Source organism: Hyla sarda, chromosome 10 (genome assembly GCF_029499605.1).
Source record: "Hyla sarda isolate aHylSar1 chromosome 10, aHylSar1.hap1, whole genome shotgun sequence".
Lineage (NCBI taxonomy): Eukaryota > Metazoa > Chordata > Amphibia > Anura > Hylidae > Hyla > Hyla sarda.
This window is the reverse complement of record NC_079198.1, coordinates 135728987-135746687: the sequence shown is the minus strand read 5'-3', so window position 1 is coordinate 135746687 and position 17701 is coordinate 135728987. Positions and strand designations below refer to the sequence as shown.

Below are 17701 nucleotides of genomic sequence, written 5' to 3'. Positions count from 1 at the left end.
ATACATCTAACTATTATATATACAGGTGGGGGGTATACATCTAACTATTATATATACAGGTGGGGGGTATACATCTAACTATTATATATACAGGTGGGGGGTATACATCTAACTATTATATATACAGGTGGGGGGTATACATCTAACTATTATATATACAGGTGGGGGGTATACATCTAACTATTATATATACAGGTGGGGGGTATACATCTAACTATTATATATACAGGTGGGGGGTATACATCTAACTATTATATATACAGGTGGGGGGTATACATCTAACTATTATATATACAGGTGGGGGGTATACATCTAACTATTATATATACAGGTGGGGGGTATACATCTAACTATTATATATACAGGTGGGGGGTATACATCTAACTATTATATATACAGGTGGGGGGTATACATCTAACTATTATATATACAGGTGGGGGGTATACATCTAACTATTATATATACAGGTGGGGGGTATACATCTAACTTTTATATACAGGTGGGGGGTATACATCTAACTTTTATATACAGGTGGGGGGTATACATCTAACTTTTATATACAGGTGGGGGGTATACATCTAACTATTATATACAGGTGGGGGGGTATACATCTAACTATTATATACAGGTGGGGGGGTATACATCTAACTATTATATATACAGGTGGGGGGTATACATCTAACTATTATATATACAGGTGGGGGGGTATACATCTAACTATTATATACAGGTGGGGGGGTATACATCTAACTTTTATATACAGGTGGGGGGGGTATACATCTAACTTTTATATACAGGTGGGGGGGGTATACATCTAACTTTTATATACAGGTGGGGGGTATACATCTAACTTTTATATACAGGTGGGGGGGTATACATCTAACTATTATATACAGGTGGGGGGGTATACATCTAACTATTATATACAGGTGGGGGGGTATACATCTAACTATTATATACAGGTGGGGGGGTATACATCTAACTATTATATACAGGTGGGGGGTATACATCTAACTATTATATATACAGGTGGGGGGGTATACATCTAACTATTATATACAGGTGGGGGGGTATACATCTAACTTTTATATACAGGTGGGGGGGTATACATCTAACTTTTATATACAGGTGGGGGGGGTATACATCTAACTTTTATATACAGGTGGGGGGTATACATCTAACTTTTATATACAGGTGGGGGGGTATACATCTAACTATTATATACAGGTGGGGGGGTATACATCTAACTATTATATACAGGTGGGGGGGTATACATCTAACTATTATATACAGGTGGGGGGGTATACATCTAACTTTTATATACAGGTGGGGGGTATACATCTAACTTTTATATACAGGTGGGGGGGGGTATACACACAACTATTATATACAGGTGGGGGTATACACACAACTATTATATACAGGTGGGGGGTATACACACAACTATTATATACAGGTGGGGGGTATACACACAACTATTATATACAGGTGGGGGGTATACAAATAACTATTATATATACAGGTGGGGGGTATACATAGAACTATTATATACAGGTGGGGTATACATATATATATACACAGGTGGGGGGGGGGTATACACACAACTATTATACAGGTGGGGGGTATACACACAACTATTATATACAGGTGGGGGGTATACACACAACTATTATATACAGGTGGGGGTATACACACAACTATTATATACAGGTGGGGGTATACACACAACTATTATATACAGGTGGGGGTATACACACAACTATTATATACAGGTGGGGGTATACACACAACTATTATATACAGGTGGGGGGTATACACACAACTATTATATACAGGTGGGGGGTATACATATATATATATACACAGGTGGGGGAGTATACATATAACTGTACACAGGGGCAGCAGGCCGGAGCGGTCAGTGGGGGGCGCTGGTGCTCGGATAGCTCTCCTGACACCCGGGCCTTGTCTCTGCAGCAGGCGGGGGGCGGGGCCTGACATCTCTCCGCTATCGGGCGACTATGACCCGACGGTGCCGTATAAGGACGGGGACGGGACAGTAGACAGGTGAGTGCCGGGAGGAAGAGTGTCCGGCGCCGCCGTACTCACCGCGTACACATCACCAAGTCCGGGAGCCACCGCCGCCACCACACAACATTCCCAGCTGCATCCTTCACCTACTCCGGATCCACATTCTAGGAATACAGATCCCTCCGCCCATTGACCACACATGGGAGCTCGGAGATGCGCCCAACGCTTGCCGTTGGGTGTGTTGCGATCACGTCACGAACGTCAGAGTGTAGCCGTGCTCCCTCAGAAAAGTAGTCCATGGAATGAGAGGAGGCTGGGGGATCGGAAACACCACATGAGGATGGACAAGAGCCCTGAATTCTGTCCCTATGACTGGACTGCTGGGAAATACAGTATAATGGATGAAGATAAACTCCCAGTGATGTCCCTATGACTGGACTGCTGGGAAATACAGTAGAATGGATGAATATAAACTCCTAGTGATGTCCCTATGACTGGACTGCTGGGAAATACAGTATAATGGATGAAGATAAACTCCTAGTGATGTCCCTATGACTGGACTGCTGGGAAATACAGTATAATGGATGAATGTAAACTCCTAGTGATGTCCCTATGACTGGACTGCTGGGAAATACAGTATAATGGATGAAGATAAACTCCTAGTGATGTCCCTATGACTGGACTGCTGGGAAATACAGTATAATGGATGAATATAATCTACTAGTGATGTCCCTATGACTGTACTGCAGGGAAATACAGTATAATGGATAAATATAATCTACTAGTGATGTCCCTATGACTGGACTGCAGGGAAATACAGTATAATGGATAAATATAATCTACTAGTGATGTCCCTATGACTGGACTGCTGGGAAATACAGTATAATGGATGAAGATAAACTCCTAGTGATGTCCCTATGACTGGACTGCAGGGAAATACAGTATAATGGATGAATGTAAACTCCTAGTGATGTCCCTATGACTGGACTGCTGGGAAATACAGTATAATGGATGAAGATAAACTCCTAGTGATGTCCCTATGACTGGACTGCTGGGAAATACAGTATAATGGATGAAGATAAACTCCTAGTGATGTCCCTATGACTGGACTGCTGGGAAATACAGTATAATGGATGAATATAATCTACAAGTGATGTCCCTATGACTGGACTGCAGGGAAATACAGTATAATGGATGAAGATAAACTCCTAGTGATGTCCCTATGACTGGACTGCTGGGAAATACAGTATAATGGATGAATATAAACTCCTAGTGATGTCCCTATGACTGTACTGCAGGGAAATACAGTATAATGGATAAATATAATCTACTAGTGATGTCCCTATGACTGGACTGCAGGGAAATACAGTATAATGGATAAATATAATCTACTAGTGATGTCCCTATGACTGGACTGCAGGGAAATACAGTATAATGGATAAATATAATCTACTAGTGATGTCCCTATGACTGGACTGCAGGGAAATACAGTATAATGGATGAAGATAAACTCCTAGTGATGTCCCTATGACTGGACTGCTGGGAAGCACAGTAGAATGGATGAATATAAACTCCTAGTGATGTCCCTATGACTGGACTGCTGGGAAATACAGTATAATGGATGAATATAAACTCCTAGTGATGTCCCTATGACTGGACTGCTGGGAAATACAGTATAATGGATGAAGATAAACTCCTAGTGATGTCCCTATGACTGGACTGCTGGGAAATACAGTATAATGGATGAAGATAAACTCCTAGTGATGTCCCTATGACTGGACTGCAGGGAAATACAGTATAATGGATGAATATAATCTACTAGTGATGTCCCTATGACTGGACTGCAGGGAAATACAGTATAATGGATGAATGTAAACTCCTAGTGATGTCCCTATGACTCGACTGCTGGGAAATACAGTATAATGGATGAAGATAAACTCCTAGTGATGTCCCTATGACTGGACTGCTGGGAAATACAGTATAATGGATGAAGATAAACTCCTAGTGATGTCCCTATGACTGGACTGCTGGGAAATACAGTATAATGGAGAAATATAAACTCCTAGTGATGTCCCTATGACTGGACTGCTGGGAAATACAGTATAATGGATGAATATAATCTACAAGTGATGTCCCTATGACTGGACTGCTGGGAAATACAGTATAATGGATGAATATAATCTACAAGTGATGTCCCTATGACTGTACTGCAGGGAAATACAGTATAATGGATGAAGATAAACTCCTAGTGATGTCCCTATGACTGGACTGCTGGTAAACACTGTATAATGGATGAATATAATCTACTAGTGATGTCCCTATGACTGGACTGCTGGGAAATACAGTATAATGGATGAAGATAAACTCCTAGTGATGTCCCTATGACTGGACTGCTGGTAAACACTGTATAATGGATGAATATAAACTCTTATTAGCATTCTAGCAAATTGGGCCATATTTAAAAATGCCGGAACCAATTTAAAGGGGTACTCTGCTATCTATCCAAGGGAAAGGGGATAAGATGTCTGATCGCGGGGGTCCGGCCGCTGTTACCCCCTGTGATCTCCATGCAGCACCTGGTATTGGTTCCCGTGGCGGGAGGTGTGACGTCATGTCCCTTCATTCGTGTCTATACGATTCCGGCGTCTGCAGAAGGAATAGACGTCTTTTCTTTCTGCGGATTCTGCAAGGAAATGCGTTGCTGTCTATGAGACATTGACTTTCCGTGCGGTCCTTTGCTGTCCGCCTTCTGTCTGTCGGGGAATGTGCTCTCGGAAATTTTCCGTGCGGACATTCCACTGTGTGATCATAGCTTAAGAGAGTATAGTATAGCGATCTCTTTCTCCTGGGATCTTTGTTGTAATGGTCACATCAAATCCCAGGAAAAATAGTACATAACCCATCAAAAAGTCAGATGACACCAGATTTGTTTCGATAAAAACTATAAATCACGGCACAAAAAATTTGCCCCTATTTAGTTTAAAAAAATATTAAAATTTATAGGGGTTAGAACAGGGCAATGTATAACATACTATATATATATATATATATATATATATATATTTATATATATACACAGTGGGGCAAAAAAGTATTTAGTCAGCCACCAATTGTGCAAGTTCTCCCCTTATAAAGATGAGGCTGTAATTATCATCATAGCTTATAACCTCAACTATGAGAGACAGAATGAGAAAAAAAATCCATAAAATCACATTGTCTGATTTTTAAAGAATTTATTTGCAAATTATGAAGGATAAGTATTTGATCACCTACAAAAAGCAAGATTTCTGTCTCTCACAGACCTGTAACTTCTTCTTTAAGGCTAGGTTCAGACTACGGAATTTCCGCCTGAAATTCCCCTTGCTAAAATGTATAGTGTAGTGAATGGTTTTCCGTTCACAAATTCACACTTCGGAATTTGCGAACGCAAAATCCTCTTGAAAATTTCCGCCTGAAGAAAGGCGGTGCTCTTTCTTCAGGCGGAAATCCGTGCAGAACACATTGCAGTCTATTGGAGACTGCAGTGTCCGCGCGGTCCTAGCGCCGACTAATTCAGTCAGCGCCGGCCGCACTCGGAATCTCCGGGCAGAAATTTTCTGCCTGGAGATTCCGTAATCTGAACCTAGCCTAAGAGTCTCCTCTGTCCTCCACTCGTTACCTGTATTAATGGCTCCTGTTTGAACTTGTTATCAGTATAAAAGACACCTGTCCACAACCTCAGTCACACTCGAAACTCCACTATGGCCAAGACCAAAGAGCTGTCGTAGGACACCAGAAACAAAATTGTAGACCTGCACCATGCTGGGAAGACCAAGCAGCTTCGTGTGAAAAAATCAACTGTGGGAGAAAGTAATTAGAAAATGGAAGACATACAAGACCACTGATCATCTCCCCCGATCTGGGGCTTCATGCAAGATCTCACCCCGTGGTGTCAAAATGATCACAAGAACAGTGAGAAAAAATCCCAAAACCACACGGGGGGACCTAGTGAATGACCTGCAGAGAGCTGGGACTAAAGTAACAAAGGCTACCATCAGTAACACACTACACCGGCAGGGACTCAAATCATGTAGTGCCAGATGTGTCCCCCTGCTTAAAGGGGTACTCCGGCACTTAGACATCTTATCCCCTGTCCAATGGATAGGGGATAAGATGCCTGATCGCGGGGGTCCCGCCACTGGGGACCCCTGTGATCTTGCACGCAGCACCCCAGTTAAAATCAGTCCCCGGAGCATGTTCGTGGTCGCCGGGTCTGATTACGGGCGACCACAGGGCAGGCAGAGTGTGAAGTCACTCCTCTGCCCCCGTGTGACGTCACGCTCCGCCCCTCAATGCAAGCCTATGGGAGGGGGCGTGCAGACCCCACGCCCCCTCCCATAGACTTGCATTGAGGGGGCGGGATGTGACATCATGAGGGGGCAGGGCTATGACGTCATGAGCTCCCGGCGCTGGCTCCAGAGTTCGGAACAGTTTTATTCCAAACGCTGAGCAGCGGAGTACCCCTTTAAAGAGGTTTCACTGTAAATGGAGACCCCAACAGGGCACCTACCCCTGTACTCAATCATATACTCTGGGGATGTCCCAATACTGTTATCGGTGCCGATGCCGCAGTCTGGGGAGTCTGACAGTAAGAACGATCACATTCTTCTAAGCAGATTTATCATTTCTAATGTGAATATTGTAATATTTTATTTCTATTTTACAATACTTTGGATATTCCTGATACTTTGTAGATGTAGATCTGTCGTGACATCGGCGTCCTCATTACCTGACATACATTTATGGAATATTTTGTTGACGGTCCTCAGGGGCCGTTCACCACCTTGAACAGTAACGCTTCTTAAATTAACTTTTAATCGTCACTCGTGCGTCTGGAGAAATGTGCCGATCCTCTAATCTACTTTCTTCACTAACTGAAAATGAGCAGAAATAGTCAATTATTTATAGTATTTATATCTCCGGCTCAGAACAAGGGTCAGGGAAACTGCAGTCTCACCCCTGGGAACCCCAACCTGTGAGACAAAAAGAGGTATTCTTATTAAAGACCTCTAGGGCCCGTCCACACTGTGGACATTCAGCTGGCGAGATTCTGCTTGCAGCAGAGTCCCATTGTTTTTAGTTCGATTCTGCTGCATACTGCTGAGTTTCCACAGTGGAATTCAGCCAATGGAATGGACGTCCGGTCTGAGAATGAATATGTTCATTATTTGGAGGAAATTCGGCCTGACTGCATTGCCATCTATTAGACTGCGCACGTCCGCACGGTTCTACCGCTAAAGATTATGGTGGCGCCTGCTGCAAGCAGAATTCTGCAGTATAAACAAGCCCTTAAAGGGGTACTCTGCCCCTAGACCTCTTTCCCCTATCCTAAGGATAGGAGATAAGATGTTTGATCTCCGGGCCGGCACCCCTACGTTCTGAACATTTATGCCACGCCTCTTTAATTCATGTCAGTGGGAGGGGGCGTGACAAGTGACCACAACCCTCACACCCCCTTCCATAGACATGAATGGAGGGAATGGGGCGTCACGATCACGGACACCCAAACCCGGCATTCTGAACATAAATGTTCAGAACGCCAGGGTGCCACACTGAAGATCACAGGGGGTCCTTTGGATAGGGGATAAGATGTCTAGGCGTGGAGTACCCCTTTAAGTTTTATCCATTGATTTGCTATAAATACCTGAAAGGTGTAAGTCCCACCTCTGGGGCCCACACCTGTGTTGAAATCTCTCCACCTATCACCTCTAGGCGTGGCGTGGAATACTGTGTACAGTACTGGTCAGACCACACATAGAATACAGTGTACAGTACTGGTCAGACCACACATGGAATACTGTGTACAGTACTGGTCAGAGAACACATGGAATACTGTGTACAGTACTGGTCAGACCACACATAGAATACTGTGTACACTACTGGTCAGACCACACATAGAATACTGTGTACAGTACTGGTCAGACCACACATAGAATACTGTGTACAGTACTGGTCAGATCATACATGGAATACTGTGTACAGTACTGGTCAGACCACACATAGAATACTGTGTACAGTACTGGTCAGACCACACATGGAATACTGTGTACAGTACTGGTCAGACCACACATAGAATACTGTGTACAGTACTGGTCAGACCACACATGGAATACAGTGTACAGTACTGGTCAGACCACACATAGAATACTGTGTACAGTACTGGTCAGACCACACATAGAATACTGTGTACAGTGCTGGTCAGACCACACATGGAATACAGTGTACAGTACTGGTCAGACCACACATAGAATACTGTGTACAGTACTGGTCAGACCACACATAGAATACTGTGTACAGTACTGGTCAGATCATACATGGAATACTGTGTACAGTACTGGTCAGACCACACATAGAATACTGTGTACTGGTCAGACCACACATGGAATACTGTGTACACTACTGGTCAGACCACACATAGAATACTGTGTACAGTACTGGTCAGACCACACATAGAATACTGTGTACAGTACTGGTCAGATCACACATATAATACTGTGTACAGTACTGGTCAGACCACACATGGAATACTGTGTACAGTACTGGTCAGACCACACATAGAATACTGTGTACAGTACTGGTCAGACCACAAATAGAATACTGTGTACAGTACTGGTCAGACCACACATAGAATACTGTGTACAGTACTGGTCAGATCACACATATAATACTGTGTACAGTACTGGTCAGACCACACATAGAATACTGTGTACAGTACTGGTCAGACCACACATGGAATACTGTGTACAGTACTGGTCAGACCACACATAGAATGCTGTGTACAGTACTGGTCAGACCACACATAGAATGCTGTGTACAGTACTGGGCACTAGTGTACAAGAAAGATATAGTGGAGAGGTGGAGATGGTTCAAAGACGGGAAACCAGGGTAACAAGGGGAATGGGAGGACTACAGTACCCAGAAAGGTTATCAGAATTAGGGTTATTTAGTTTAGAAAAAAGAAGGCTTAGGGGCGACCTAATAACTATGTATAAATATATCAGGGGACAGTACAGAGATCTCTCCATGACCTATTTATACCCAAGACTGTATATATAACAAGGGGGCATCCTCCACGTCTAGAGGAAAGAAGGTTTCTACACCAGCACAGACCGGGGTTCTTTACTGTAAGAGCAGTGAGACTGTGGAATTCTCTCCCGGCGGAGGTGTCATGGTGAACTCTGTAACAGAATATAAAAGGGGTCTGGATGCATTTTTGGAGAATAATAACATTACAGGTTATGTATATTAGATTTATAGGGACAGAACGTTGATCCAGGGATTTATTCTGATGCCATATTTGGAGTCGGGAAGGAATTTTTACCTCTAGTATGAGGGTTTTTGCCTCCTCTGGATCAACTCAGTAGGGACTCATTAGGGTTATAGGTTGAACTTGATGGACTCTGGTCTTTTCAACCTTATTAACTATGTTACTTTTAAAATACACTTAGTAAATGTGTGCCAGTCTTTGGCTAGGAGCACCTGGTAAATGTTTCCCCTCTTCACACTGGTGCTGTGCGGCGTCCGTTGTACGTGTCTGGTTCGGGCGGCATTGGGGCTGCTCTGCCAGTGGGTCGTTCCCCCTGTAGATGCTGGTTGTGCGGCGGTGGTGGTCGCCACTCAGTGCAGCGCCATTTTATGCTAGGGATGTTAGGGACCCGCTGCGTACAGGTGGCCATGACGTGGCTAGTGGGCTTGGACTTCATGATCATAAAGTACCCTAACAACCTGTTAGTGTAATACATTTTGCTGAGAAGCCTCAGGTCACTGTGCATGTTGTAGATGTCCCACCATGTCTGTTTTTTTTCTCCATTTAAATTCAAAATGTGTGCCGAATGTTTTCTGTAACATTGCTCCATCACTCTTGATCCGTAGCTATTCTCTAGCAGCTCTCTGCTCCTGCTAATACAGTGAACTCTATATCAAGACCACGTCCATAGAAGACCAGTCCATAGAAGACCACGTCCATAGAAGACCACTTTTCACTTCACTTTTCTTAAAGAGGCTTCACTGTAGATGGAGGTCCCCAACAGGGCACCTACCACTGTACTCAATCATATACTCTTTGGATGTCCCAATTCTGGTATCGGTGCCAATGCCGTACATATGAATGGGTACTTGTACTTGTGCAAATGTCCCTGATACCCATCCCGATACCTGCAGACCATAAAAAAATGTGAATCTCTTTCACCGTTCCCTCTTCAATGTTCACTCCGGAGTGGTGCAGGACCAGCAGGACATCAGGTCTTGCACCACCCCAGCTTAAAAGAGAAGGTCCTGTACCACTAACAGAGCAGAGGATGCTGGGGCTCCTGAAGGTGAGTGGAAATGTTGTTATTTTCTTTTGAAGGGGAATTATTGGGGGAAACTAAAGAGGATATCTAGCTAATAGAAGGTTCCCTACCTACCTGACTACTTAACTACTAGGGGGTTCTACCTAAAAGGGGAGGGTTCCCTACCTACCTACTGAGGGCTTCAACCTAATAGGGGTATTCCCTACTTACCTATCTTCTTAGGAGCTTCTACTTAAAAGGGGAGGATTCCATACCTACTGGGGGTTCTACCTAATAGTAGGGTTTACCTACCTACCTACTCGTGGCTTCGACCTAATAGGGATGGATTTCCTTCCTACTTACCTACCTACCTACTGAGGGCTTCTACCTAATAGGAGGGATTACCTACCAACCTACCTACTGGGGGCTTCTACCTAATAGGGTTATTCCCTACCTACCTATTTACTGGGAGGTTTTACCTAATTGGGGGGGGGGGGGGGGGGGATTTACTGGGGCTTCTACCCAATACCTACTGGGACTTCTACCTTATAATGGGATTCATTACATAACTACTGGGGGCATATCTTAATTATGAGGGCCTCATGTTTCATTTTCGCCTAAGGTTTCAGAGTCCACCTCTGCTGTCACATGGAAAACATTTTTTTGCTACATTGTCTTAAATAATGGTATTGGGACGTCCATACTTATAATATATATATAAAAGGGACCATATTGAAGCTCTAGGTTATTCTGGATATATTAACCCTTTTTTGGTGCTACAATTTTTTGCCAACTCCATGTTTGTTTTTCCTCCTTGCCCTCTGAGAACCATAATGTTTTTTATTCCTCAGTTGAAATTGCCATAGGACACCTTTATTATTTCTTTTATCATATAATTTGTCTTGCGAAACCAGAATAAAAGGCTATGTGGGGTGATAAAATAGAGTACAGTAAAAATGATGGCATGATAAGTTTAGTCTGCGGGTCAGTGCCCTGGTTTTCCCACAAGGCTTGGAATGTGAAGAAGGAGATCTCACCATAGAACCAACCGGGACTGGGTCCAAACAAGAAATATAGTGTGGAAAAGTAACTTAGTAAAGTAATTTGGCATAATAGCATGCAGGGATATAGGTCACCACTGTGGTAGATGTAAACAATGACATATGGCTAACCCTCAACACTGATGTTAAAATTGAGACATTCGCCAGCATATCCTTATATTAAGGACACACCAGAGCCCGCACACCAACGCCAAGGTTTCTCAAGTGGCACGGGACCTAATGCTAAACCTACCTGTGCGTGATAAGCAAAACCAGGGGCCAGTGGGCAATTATGGCAGCATTAGGTCCAACTAACACCCTGCTCCCAGTTACCTCCAATGTGGACTGGGCACACATACAATGGGAGGAGGGAGGCAGACTATAAGCCCCACCCAAGTTGGCCGATATGTTTGCCGGCCTCACATGTGGACCTGAATGCAGCCTAGAATGGTAATAAAGGTGCATGAAATGTGGAGTTTTACATCTCCAAGTATAAGACTTAAATAACGAAAAAGAGAGATGGTCTCAACTGGCAGGCAGGAGGTGCTCAACCCCACATGTGGTTGTGCATATATATACTGGGGGAGCAGATCCTACCCTTGTAGTCTGTTGTTAGGGGCGATGCATACGGTGGGGGATGCCTGCAACAGACTACAAGTGCCACATTAACATCCTACACCAGATAAGCGGTGCGGATGTGTAACAATTACCTAGAATAATAGCACAAAACAAACGGAAGAGTATCTAGAGCCAAAAGTCATAACTTGAATGTTTTAATACAATATCAGACCAAACAGAGAGCCAGAGCTCCATAAAACATCCTACCTATAACCTGCTATATTCTGTGTCATATTACTACCTCTGCAATGTGCAACATTTCACTCTTTACTGCCAGGACTGGTGGATTATATGTAAGGATGCATGGAACATTGGTCACATGACTCCCCTCAGCTAGATTCTATGCAGAAACTATGAAAAAACAGTCTAAAGGAAGAGTCGCCTCAATCCAACCCTCTCTCCCCAGAACACTGGAACCTTTCTAAACCATTTCAGCCAGAGTCTGGCCCAAGCCAAAGTTCCTAGCTTCAAGCCTGCCATAAGTAAATAACCAAGCCCTGGCTTTGCCAGTGTATCCAGTGCTAGAATCTCACCTTAGTCAGATCTGAGTCAGTCATGGTGATTATGGCTCTCTCCAGTCCACTCTAAAAGGGCATTTAAATTCCTGCCCCAAGTGGGAGAATCTTCTAGTCAGATGAGGGAATTGCTGAGCAAGGACTTTTCTGCAGACTTTTATCTTTTTGTGGGCTTCCAGCTGGAGTTGGAGATCACGTTGCGTACGCCCTTCTATATGCAATCGTTAAAGGGGTACTCTGGTGCTTAGACATCTTATCCAATGGATAGGGGATAAGATGCCTGATCGCGGGGGTCCCACAGCTGTCACGCCCCCTCCCATAGGTTTGCATTGACATCGGGACTTCACATGGGGGCGGAGCCATGACGTCACAACGCTCCGTCCCCGTGATCGACAGTAATCAGACCCGGAGTGCGGCGTGCAAGATCACGGGGGTCCCCAGCGGCGGGACCCCTGCGATCAGGCATCTTATCCCCTATCCGTTGGATAGGGGATAAGATGTCTAAGCGCCAGAGTACCCCTTTAAGTCTGTTAAAGTATCTACACTAACCTGGATAGGCCCTCTAAAGTAGAGAATTACCTGATTTGATTGTTTAAACATCTTCTCTAGCGATACAAAACTGCTAAAAATTCCCCTCGTTCCTTACTGGTATCATCTGCACCTCAGAGTTGTGTGATGCTTCTCCCGCTATACCAGGCGCTATACCAGGCGCTATACCAGACTCATTCTAGCGTGTAGGGGGAAGAGTAATTAATATAGATCACTACTTGGTGTCTGGCCCCTAAAGAGTTATGTTCTTGGCTAGGCCCAAGGCTGTATAGCCACGAACCCAACATAGAAGGTGTGGGAACCCCTGTTCAAAGTACCGTGCTCTGTGCTGTCCGTTTGGGTCATCAGACATGAGGTCAGTCTGGGACGCCAATATGGATGCTAAAATGTGCATGAAATACATTTGTCTGTGGGGAGTCAATGGCGATGAATAACAATAGCCACATGACCTTAATCAGTATCTGGGGAAGGGGGGTACACTACCTACCCAACCTCTCCATCCCCCAATATTGATTAGGTCCCAATGCCCATTTACTACAAAACCCCACTCTAGTTTTTAAGAGAGCCTAGTGGCCAAACACCATGCTGATGAGGTTGAGTAGGTAGTGTACCCCCTTAGATACCCACACACACGTTTACACACCTCTTGCATTAGCAGGATTTCATTGGGAATATCTCTGTCCTTTGCTCTAGGGCTGGGGGGGGGGGGGGGGGGCGGTATGACCAAATGTGTGTATCACGGTATTTTTTAAACTTTTGGTGGTTCCACGGTATATAACGTTATTTCCTAGCCCTCCCCCCCCTCCATATTAATTATCAGGCCACATCCCCATCGGGGTAAATACTCACGTCACCCACTAGCACTGCCCTCCTTGTCCTGTTTGTTGCAGCCGCCGGCGCTAGCACTATATACTGTGCGGTATCCCTATGCCCGGGCTGCAGAAGGTAAACAAAATAAACGTTAACACACCTACGTCGGCCTTACGCTGGGGACGGGAACGTCGGAGAGCAGTCAGCATATTACCGGCCGCGATGTTCTGCCTCGACTGATGATAGGCTGAGCCCACTGTCATGTAAGAAGCCGGCTTGTTACATGACAGTGGGCTCAGCCTATCACCAGCTGAGGCGGAACATCGTTGCCGCCGGTGATAGGCTGACGGCTGTCCGACGTTCCCGTCCCCAGGAAACAAGTGAGGCCGCTACCGGACTAACGGGAGGTAAATTAAAGTTTATTTTGTATATTTTTGGCAGCCCCGGCATAGGGATACCGCATAGTATAGAGCAGTGGTCTCCGACCTGCGGACCTCCAGATGTTGCAAAACTACAACTCTCAGCATGCCCGGTAAGCCAACGGCTGTCCGGGCATGCTGGGAGTTGTAGTTCTGCAACATCTGGAGGTCCGCAGGTTGAAGACCACTATTGGGTTCAAAATCTTTATTTTTTTTGATTTTGCACCTATTAATTGGTTGCGTCTTATACGCCGGTGCGTCCTATAGGGCGAAAAATACGGTACATTTCGTTAAGGAGTTAAAAACATGATGAAAAATCCGGGCATGCTGAGAGTTGTAGTTCTGCAACATCTGGAGGTCAGCAGGTTGGAGACCACTGGTATAGAGTGTCAGCACCAGCGGCCGCAACAAATAGGACGAGGAGGGCAGCGCATACGGGTGACATGATGGGGACAGCGCTGGGCTAATAATTAATTGGGGGAGGGGGGGGGGGCAGAACAGCGCTTGCAGGTCACATAGGATTAGTTCCCCGATGTGGAGACAGCGCATCGGGCTGAAAATACATTCATTCCCGAGGGGGAGGGGCCAGTATTACGGTATGGGTTAAAATTCCGGTATACCGCCCAGCCCTACTCTGCTCCTTTTAGCTTTCCCTTTATACACATGTAATTGAGAGCTGTACTTGATCAGGAATCTGGGACAGATGCCCCCCCTTCCCCTGCGGAACTTGTTAGAACAAATAGCTGTAAGAACTCTTTTTGCAACGGAATTTCCCACAACTCTTAAAAAGTATTGATGCCAACAATAATGATCGTACGTAACCTTTATATATAATCATGCTGACTGATCCTTAACATGCCATAGTATTGCACCGAATATCATCTCCAAGCACTGTGCCAGCTTGTTTAGTCCAGGGCACTTTAACCAGCGCTATGCCATGGCATAGCAGTACGGGCTAGGTGCTGTGCTGTAATTAGCCAGCGAAGTAAGGGAGGAAAATGCTGTGTGTGTACTTCTGGCAACCAGCCCAGCTCTACCCACTAAAATGAAAAGAATAAGAAATAACTATGCACCAAGGAGGGGGCTCACAGGGCCACAAAAACAGTAGTGAAAGCACTAAACCCACCTTGTCACCACCCCGAAGTGTTAATTTAACAAAACCATACAGGTTTCAAAAAGAAACGTTTAAAAAAAGATATGTTTAAATTTAGATATTTTTGCTATTGTTTGTGCGCTATGAAAATCTAATTTGAACTTTGGGACTAACTACCATGAGACGTATGACGCATAAGAGAATTACCGTGTCATTACTTTATGGATATTTGGGAACGTCTTTACTCTATTGAGGTTTACAGGATAAATACACAAGGGAATTGATATATTGCCATCTACTACATAACAACATAAATTAATTTGACACAAAAGCCAAAAGAAATGCAGTAAATAACAATAAAAAGAGAATCCTGAACTAAACCGTAGCCCAACCTCTCGATGTCAGATAAAATGGAAAAGCAGAGTCCTGTATACACCCCCTGCCCTGTATAAGTCATTGGACAGCAAACTGCTAAATGTCTCACATGGGTGGAATCTTTTTAGTTCACCCTGCAATGTAATTTTCTCTCCTATAATTAGGCTAAACTTTTTGAATGTAAACGTCCCTTTAGGTGAATATAGAAGTATCCTTTAAACCACAATGGTGGCATGTTTCACATTATTGAAACCACACCCCTCTACTTATGCAGTTTTTTTTTTAATCTAATGTATGAAAACTGTAGAAAAAACAAAAACAAAAAAACAATACATTTGGCACATGACTTTTTGGTGCAATATGTTCTATCTTATTCCGGGGAAAAACAATAATGTAAAAAGTAAATTAAAAACTAAAACACAAAATGTGTAAAAAAATAATAATAATAAAAAAATAATATATATATATATATATATATATATATATATATACACACACACACAGTATATATATATATATATATATATATATATATACACACACACATATACACACATATATATATAAAGAGAGAGTATAAAAATATAGGCCCAGATTTATCAATCTGTGTGAGAGAAAAAGTGGAGGGATTTTCCCGCAAGAACCAATCACAGCTCTGCTTTCACTTTACCTCAGCTCATTAGCTGAGCTGTGATTGGTTGCTGTGGGAAAATCACTCCACTTTTTCTCACACACAGTTTGATAAATCTGGGCCATAAACTTTAAAAAAGTTTAAGAAAAAACTAAGAACACCAGCCAGGGGTTTACAGTGAGTTTCTGGCTAGGAGTTTGCGCTGCGGCGTAAAATTTGCCGCATCTCAAACTTGAAGCCCTGTACATTCACATGGGGGGGGGGGGGGGGGGGGCAAACCTCCAGCTATTGCAAAACTACAACTCCCAGCATGCACTGACAGACCGTGCATGCTGAGAGTTGTACTTTTGCAACAGCTGGAGGCACACTGGTTGGAAAACGAAAACCTTCAGTTAGGTTCTGTTACCTAACTCAGTATTTTCCAACCATTGTGCCTCCAGTTGTTGCAAAACTACAACTCCCAGCATGTGCTGATCGCCGAAGGACATGCTGGGAGAAGTAGTAATGCAACAGCTGGAGGTACGCAACTACAACTCCCAGCATGGCGAGACAGCTGTTTGTGCATGCTGGGAGTTGTAGTTTTGAACGATTTAAAGAGCCACGGTTTAGAAACCACCGCACCGTGATCTCCAAACTGTGGCCCTCCAGATGTTGCAAAAATCCTAATCCCAGCATGCCCAGACAGCAAACTGCTATGTAGGCATGCTGGGAGTTGTATTTTTTCAAGATCTAGAGGGCCACAGTTTAGAGAACACTGCACAGTGATCTCCAAACTGTAGCCCTCCAGCTGTTGCAAAACTACAAATCCCAGCATGCCCAAACAGCTGTCTGGGCATGCTGGGAGTTGTAGTTTTGCAACATCTGGAGGGCCACAGTTTGGAGATCACTGTGCAGTGGTCTCTTAACTGTAGCCCTCCAGATGTTGCTAGGCAACAACTCACTGGCTTCCGTAGGATCACCGCACCAGGGAGCCGCACATCACCGCTGCCGATTGCCGCCCGCCGCTGGTAAGTGACCTCCGAGGCCGGTCACCTCCGGTTCCCCCGTTCTGCCCGGACTACAGTGGGTGGGCAGAGCGGGGGAACCAAACTTTAACCCCGCCCTTGATCTTCTATTGGTCGGTCGCTTCTGACCGACCAATAGCAGGGATAGGAGGGATGGCACGTCTGCCGCCTCACTCCTATCCCTTCAGCGGATAGGGGGTGTCTTGGACAGCCCAGATCCCCCTTATTTTCCGGGTCACCGGAGACCCGTACGACCCGGAATTGCTGCAGATCGCCGGTCTTCAGCAGACATCCTGGTCCGGTCGCCGCC

The 17701-nt window shown here is 44.5% G+C and overlaps 2 protein-coding genes across 3 annotated transcripts in view; one reads left to right on the top strand and one right to left on the bottom strand.

Moving 5' to 3' along the window:
• The window catches only part of LOC130293310 (zinc finger protein 569-like), a 66113-nt gene extending 63848 nt beyond the window's left edge, over positions 1 to 2265 (bottom strand). Inside the window, exon 1 of one of the 2 annotated variants that reach the window (XM_056541838.1) lies at positions 2107 to 2265. The gene's annotated coding sequence lies outside the window, so the exon portion shown is untranslated. Of the gene's footprint in view, positions 1 to 1892; positions 1913 to 2106 lie in introns of those variants that run through there. The other variant, XM_056541839.1, reaches the window with a different exon arrangement.
• LOC130293281 (olfactory receptor 1E5-like) overlaps positions 1 to 17701 on the top strand; it is a 43061-nt gene that overhangs the window by 8964 nt on the left and 16396 nt on the right. The gene's annotated exons all lie outside the window — the stretch shown is intronic.